This window comes from Ochotona princeps, chromosome 17 (genome assembly GCF_030435755.1).
Source record: "Ochotona princeps isolate mOchPri1 chromosome 17, mOchPri1.hap1, whole genome shotgun sequence".
Lineage (NCBI taxonomy): Eukaryota > Metazoa > Chordata > Mammalia > Lagomorpha > Ochotonidae > Ochotona > Ochotona princeps.
This window is the reverse complement of record NC_080848.1, coordinates 39576336-39582907: the sequence shown is the minus strand read 5'-3', so window position 1 is coordinate 39582907 and position 6572 is coordinate 39576336.

Sequence of the window (6572 nt, the reverse complement as noted above, 5' to 3'; positions counted from 1 at the left end):
GACGGGGAGTTTCCTACGGTTCCATGGAGGGCTGAGCATCGTCCAGCAGGAAGGGCAGTGAATTCACCTTTCCCCCGCTGTAAGGAGAGCTGTGGGCTGTGGGCTGCTACTGTGGTACTTCCACACTGCTACCCAGCAGCCCCTTGGGCGCTTGCTGGAGGATCTCACCCTTAGTTCAGTATCTAATTGCAATGCAGAGGCAAAGATATTGTGCATGGCGGTGAGGGCACCAACGCAGATAACTTGGGGCTACAGGGCAGCCAGGTAGTGCAGGCCTGAACCAATCCTGGAAAAAAGATGAAGCACATGCCAGAACGTGTTCTCAGAATGTTTGGACTAGTGCTGTCTTCACGTGTGAAATTAAAATTCTAGCAATTACTTCCTAAGATTTTTGTCAGGAGGATTAAATAAGATAATGCTTGTGACATGTGACCTCTGGCTGGTCCCTAAGTGGAAATAAATGGACAGTGTTGTTATGGACTAACAGTGAGAAGCTGCTGCCGATGCAGGAATGGACAGTTGGTAGAATGCAAAATACAGATGGTGAACACATTTTCACACTTGTAATATATTTTAATGTGTGAGTAAATTGAGCTTCACAGATAACAGAGATGGAGTGGGAAGTAGAATACTCAATGGCATTGAAGTAATTATCCATTTGCATATATGCATACATGTATTATAACATGTATCAAAGCAAATACAGACTGTGCTGAGATTCTAGGCACACAGCAGTGGAAGAAGGCACAAACCAAAAAAGATTAAAAGATTTAATTACATAAACACTTCAAAAAACTTACCAAAAATTGCTTATGTTGAAAAGCAAACAATAGAATTACACAGCGGTGTCTGATGTAGTGGTTAGAACTCGGTGGGGCTGCCCACAGCCCCATCTGCCCACAGCCCCATCTGCCCACAGCCTGGCTTCAAGCCTCAAGTCTGGTTTCCTGCTAAAGCGCACCCGGGTGGTAGCAAGTGATGGCTCGAGGAGTACTTGAGTCCTGCCACGTGTGCGAGGGACCTGGATGGAGTCCCCAGCTCCTGCTTTCATGTCGGCCCAGTCCAGTGTATGAGGCATTTTTGGAATGAACCAGTAGCAGAGGGGAGAGCTCTCTCTCTCTCTCTTTTTCTCCTTATTCCTTCCCCACCTTCCAAATACATAAACAATTTTTAAAATAGAACAGAAACACTGATATCTTGATGGATATACAAGAATATAAAGGCACTTTACAAAAGAGATACAAAATGTGGCTAATAGAAAACATTTAACTTCACTAGTAATTAGAAAGCTCAAAGAAAATTATTATATTTTATAAATATTGATTTGGAAGGCAGAGTGTTGGGGGACATGGAGGGAGAGAGAGAGAGAGGAGAGAGAGAGAGAGAGAGAGAGAGAGAGAGAGAGAGAGAGAGAGAATATCCTCCATCCGCATCTTCATTCCCCAAAATGGCCACAGCAGACATGAGTGAGCCAGGCTGAAGCCAAGCAACAGGAACTCCATCTGGGGCTCCCAGGCCCAAATACGTAGGCCATCATCAGCTGACTTTCCAGGAACATTAGCAGGAAACTAGATTGGAAGTGGGGCAGCCTTCGACACAAACAACGCTCTGATAAGGCATCTTGCATCACAAGCGAAAGCTTAATCCACTGTGCCACAATGCCAATTCTGAAATTATTACATTTTTGCCTCTCAAATGATCACTTGTTTAAATTAATATTTGTGTGATGAAATGTACATGAATTATTCCTCAATGGAGATTGAGCTTTTGTTTTCTTGACAGATCAGTTAGCATGTTTTCCAATGCTAAAGTAATCATATCTAATATTAAAATATCCACTTCACAATAACTAAAGTCATTATATGTTTAGAAATAAGCTTAATAAGTAAATGCTAAGGGCTCACTAAACTCTTGTGTGAATACATGGACAGAGCACATCTCGTTCCTGTCTGAAAGCCCTACTGTCCATCTGCCAATTCTCCATAAATCACCAAGTATTACAGTCCTAATTAGGAAACTGCAATGAGCAAAGTGGTTTTATGATTACAATGGGGGAAAAAACATGAGAAATTCACCAAGACCCTTTGGGAGGAAAGAGAATAAGGGAGAAGTATACGCGAGGGGGTGGGAGTAGGGGGCTGCAGGTGTTCACACCTTGTGGTTCTGTCACAGGAGGCAAGAAGTCCAAATGCAGACAGAAGTGCAACTATGCATCTTACATTTGGCACAAGGAGGTGCCTCAAAATTGCTGGGAATGATGTAGAGACAAAGGCTGTAGAGCTCAAAAACTAAAATTGTATCCCTTCCCAGTACCACACCCAGCACAAAGCAAATTTTACATATAAAACATAAAATGTAAAAACTAAGGTCACACAAGAACTTGTAGAAAATACAGATGGCTGTTTTTATGTAAACTTGAAATGGGCAGGGAAAGAGTTAAAGTGTGACAGCAAGGGCCAAAGTTGGGAAACATTTAAGCACTCGACTACATTAACAATCTTCCTCTGTAGCATGGCATTCATGAGAGGCAAAATAATCAGGAAAACATTCGCTAACTCCCCCGACGAAGGGTCAGGGTCACTGCACACAGTAACGGAACAGGAAAATCTCAGCCTCCCCAAAACCACAGACCAAAACAGCAGGGGAGGGGGAGCTAGTGATTCACTTTTTTACCCCTGCAAAGACTTCAAAATTGGTAACACCTGGGGTTGGTGAGGGTTAGGAAGATAGCCCTGTCACACTGAGTTGGTACAAAAATCAGACATCCAAATTATTTCTCATTTGTTAATTTTCACAAAAACATTGAAAATAGTCGTACACAGCTGGGCTGTTCGAAAAAACAGTTACACAAATGCTTCCCAAAGCAGTGTGCTCTAGATGGTGAAGGAGGGAAAGGAGTGTGCTCTAGGCAGGGAAGGAGAAAACAAGGAGGTAGTTACAATATGAGACAGCCACTGCCAGCGACAAAACAGAGGCATTGCTGAGCAAGGAATTTTACAAAACAAACGTGCTGTGACGGGAGGGCCAAAGGGAGAAGAGACCTGTGGGATGTGTAGGTGGATGGAAGAGCTGCAGTGCCCCAAGCAGACACACAGGGAAGGAGCCAGGTCCGCTGTGTGCAGGGAGGCAGGCTCATGCCCAGGAGTGCTCCTTCTGAACTCAGCTTTCCCCTACCAGCAACTTTGCTAATGAGTCTTGCTAACGAGACTCCTGAAACCATGTGTTGCTAATTGGCCTGCGTCACTCTCCAAGGTCCCAGTTTCTTTCAGACTAAGAACCAAAAAGGAAGTCAGTCTTTCTTGGGTACCCCATCCCTCCGGCCTTGTTAGTTGGGGTTCAAAAGTAAATCCCTAGTCTTGAACTCTCACTCGGGAGCTAATTACAGGATTCTGTTTGCGGAACTCAGCAGGACTCAGGTCCCCACTGTTGATCCTGTTGTCTCTGTGGGAACCTTTTGGGAACACTGGTGGGTAGTGCCTCCCGAGGCCCTGGCACCTCGGGCAGTGAGCAGTGTTTCTCAGCTGTTGCCTCTCATCTCTAACCCCAGAATATCTGAAGTGTCTGTGACCCAGAAGATCCATCATGCTCCCTCCCAGAGTTGGGAGAGTAGTGTGTGTTGGAGTTGGGGGCGGGGAACAGACACCAGGGCTTCTGCAGTTTGAGCCCTTTGCCAGGAGGGAAGCCTGGGGCTGAGGTGGTGCCGCAGATGAAGCACTGGCCAGGAGGGCTGCGCTTTGGGGGAGGGCCAGAGAGAGACATCCCACCTCTGACCCTTGTCAGAACAGGGCATATGTTCTAGAAAGTAGGATAACCCAACGGGGTTCCCAGCTCCCTCTACACTACGCTGTTCAAATTAGTGATTCTGCATCTTGCTTCGTCTAATCTTCAGAATAATCAGCTGACATGCATATGCTGATTTCCAACTAGCAGGTGCTAAATCTGAGGCCCACAGAGAGAAACTGAGCTGCCCAAGGTCACACAGAGGGCCGTGTCAGCCCGAGTCCAGGTCCTCCCACTGTCCAGTGCAATCGGCTTTCACCCTGTCACACCTGATTTTACTCTGCAAACCATGTGCTGGTCTTGCTGCCTGCCACATGAAGTCAGGTCTGCTTTTATCTTACCTTCTGACCTGGCCCGTTCACTCCCTGTAGATACCAAGTGAAGATCTGAATTAATTTCAGGGCTCTGGTGTCTTTGTCTTCCCATATCCTACAAACATATAAACTCCAAAAATAAAATTGTTTTCTGCCTGGGATTCCAGGATTGCTGCCCCAGCTTACTTTCTTCTGCTTCAATCACTGCTCCCACTCAGGCCTTCACATGTGCGCCTGGTCCACTGCCACCACCTCCCACATAGGCACTCTGCAGTCACTGAGGCCCAAGGCCTGGCTTCCGCCCAGTGGTTCCCAGATTTGTCACCTGACCATTGAGCTGCCTCTGTGCCTTGTTTCCCTCCAGCTTTGATATCTTGTGGGCCTGAGTATTTATCCCATAGCAAGTGAAGGAAGAAAGTCCTGGCAGACTCACAAGGAGCTCGTTTTGCAGATGAAGGGTTGAAATCTACAACAGATCTGAAAGCTAAGGGAACAGAATCTGGTGGAGCCTGGATCTCCAGGTTTCCCAGCAAAGAGTCTCTGCTCAGCTGGACTGTCTCAGGCATTTCCAAGGGTCACTAGTTCTTCAACAGAAGTGCTGTAAAATTCAAATGAGCACATAGACCTTATAGAGCGTTACACATGCTGCTGTGTGGCAGTAGAAAAAGAAGAGGAAATGGAACCCTGGTGGAATTCCTCTGCAATATAGAAGCAGCTCTGTCTGGGCTGGACATGGGGTGAGGATAGATGGCTGGATGTGGGGAGAGGAGGTACTGCTGAGAGGTGTGTGAGAGCATCCCCAAGATGTGTATGTCCCATGGCATACTGGGTGACATCTGCTGAGCTGGATCCTTGAATTGGGGATGGACTCAAAACCTCACAGGCCTGTTGAGGCCTGATAACATCTGGAACATGTTTCTTTGGATATGAGCTGTCTGGAGTCAGAGTAGCTAGGCCAAAATACTGCTAGAAGTTCCTTTAAATTCCGAAGTTTATGAGCCTACATCCACCTAAGACACACATATGTCCCAACCAAGATTAGTCACTCTTCCTGGAATTCCATAAAAACAATAAGAACTGGGCAACAGGGCAGGGATTGTCTGTGGAGAGGAGATGATCTTAATGATGCATAGAGGAGGTTGATGTCTGATAGAGGTTGAGATTTTGATGGGACTGGCATGGTGGCATAGCATGCTATCACCAGCATCCCATATGGGTGCTGATTTGTGTCCCAGCTGCTCCACTTTAGGTCCAGCTGTCTGCTTATGACCTGAAAAACCAACAGAGGATGGCCCAAGTCCTTAAGACTTTGATCCCATGTGAGAGACCCGGAAAGACGCTTTTGGCTTCAGATCGGCTCAGCTCTGAATGTTGCAGCCATCTGGGAGGTGAACCAGCAGATGGAAGATTTTCTCTCTGTGTGTCTGCTTCTCTCTCTGTTAATATTTGCTTTTCCAATAAAAATAAATAAACCTTTAAAATTGGAAATGAGGAGCCATCTGGGAAAATGAAATTATTCAAGTAAATTAGATGGTTTAGGAATCCCTATTAAATTGGCAGAATTTTTAAACTAACAAAATAACAACGAATGTACTGGGTCCTTGTGCTTTGGTCCTGAGTTCATGGGAGAGAGGCTAAAATTTTGTTAGGTACGTTGATGGGCTTTCAGTTGCAAGTGGATTCTTTTAAACATTTGATTAAAGAAGAACATGATAAATTTTTCTAGTAAATTTTTTTACAAACAGTGGTAATAATTCTATACAACTTCACTCAAAATTAGTTAGAATAGTCTACGAGGTCTTGGAGACATGGTCCAGACCTCAAGCTTAAGTTGTACAATTTGTCCTGACACTTTGTGATCTTAACCAAGTAGCAGTCATGTTGTATTGCACTTCAAGTTTTTCACCTGCAAAATAAGGGATAAATAATGAGGCACTCACTGTAGGCCAGTGAGGGATGTCCTGCAAATCAAATAAGATACTGGGTATAAAAGTGGGTTTGTGAATTGAAAAGAATGACTTTCATTTAAATAACTGCTGTGGGTGTATTTAGTGGTATTATACTCAGTCCCACTTTCCATACTAGTCTCTGAGAGAGGAAGGCAGGCCTCTAGCAAAAATGCTGAAGAATCAGAAATGAAAATACACAGTGACAATTATATATCAGTAACAAACATCAGTGGAGCATCTTACTGTAACACACCAACTTATCTGTGGGTAAAGACTGAGTTTTCATTTCTGTACCAACAAAGTACTAGACCTTTATTAGGGTTTCAATAAGATGTCATTGAGTAAATGAATAAATAAAAGGAATTTGTATATATATTTATTTATTTAAATATTATACAAATACCTTAATATAATACTGATTTCTAATGCTTGACAGTTCTGTAAGTAAGGATTGTTAAATCTCTGGGCTTTATCATAATCTGTGAAACTCAATATAATTAATATCTTTCATTAAAATTTCCCATGCATT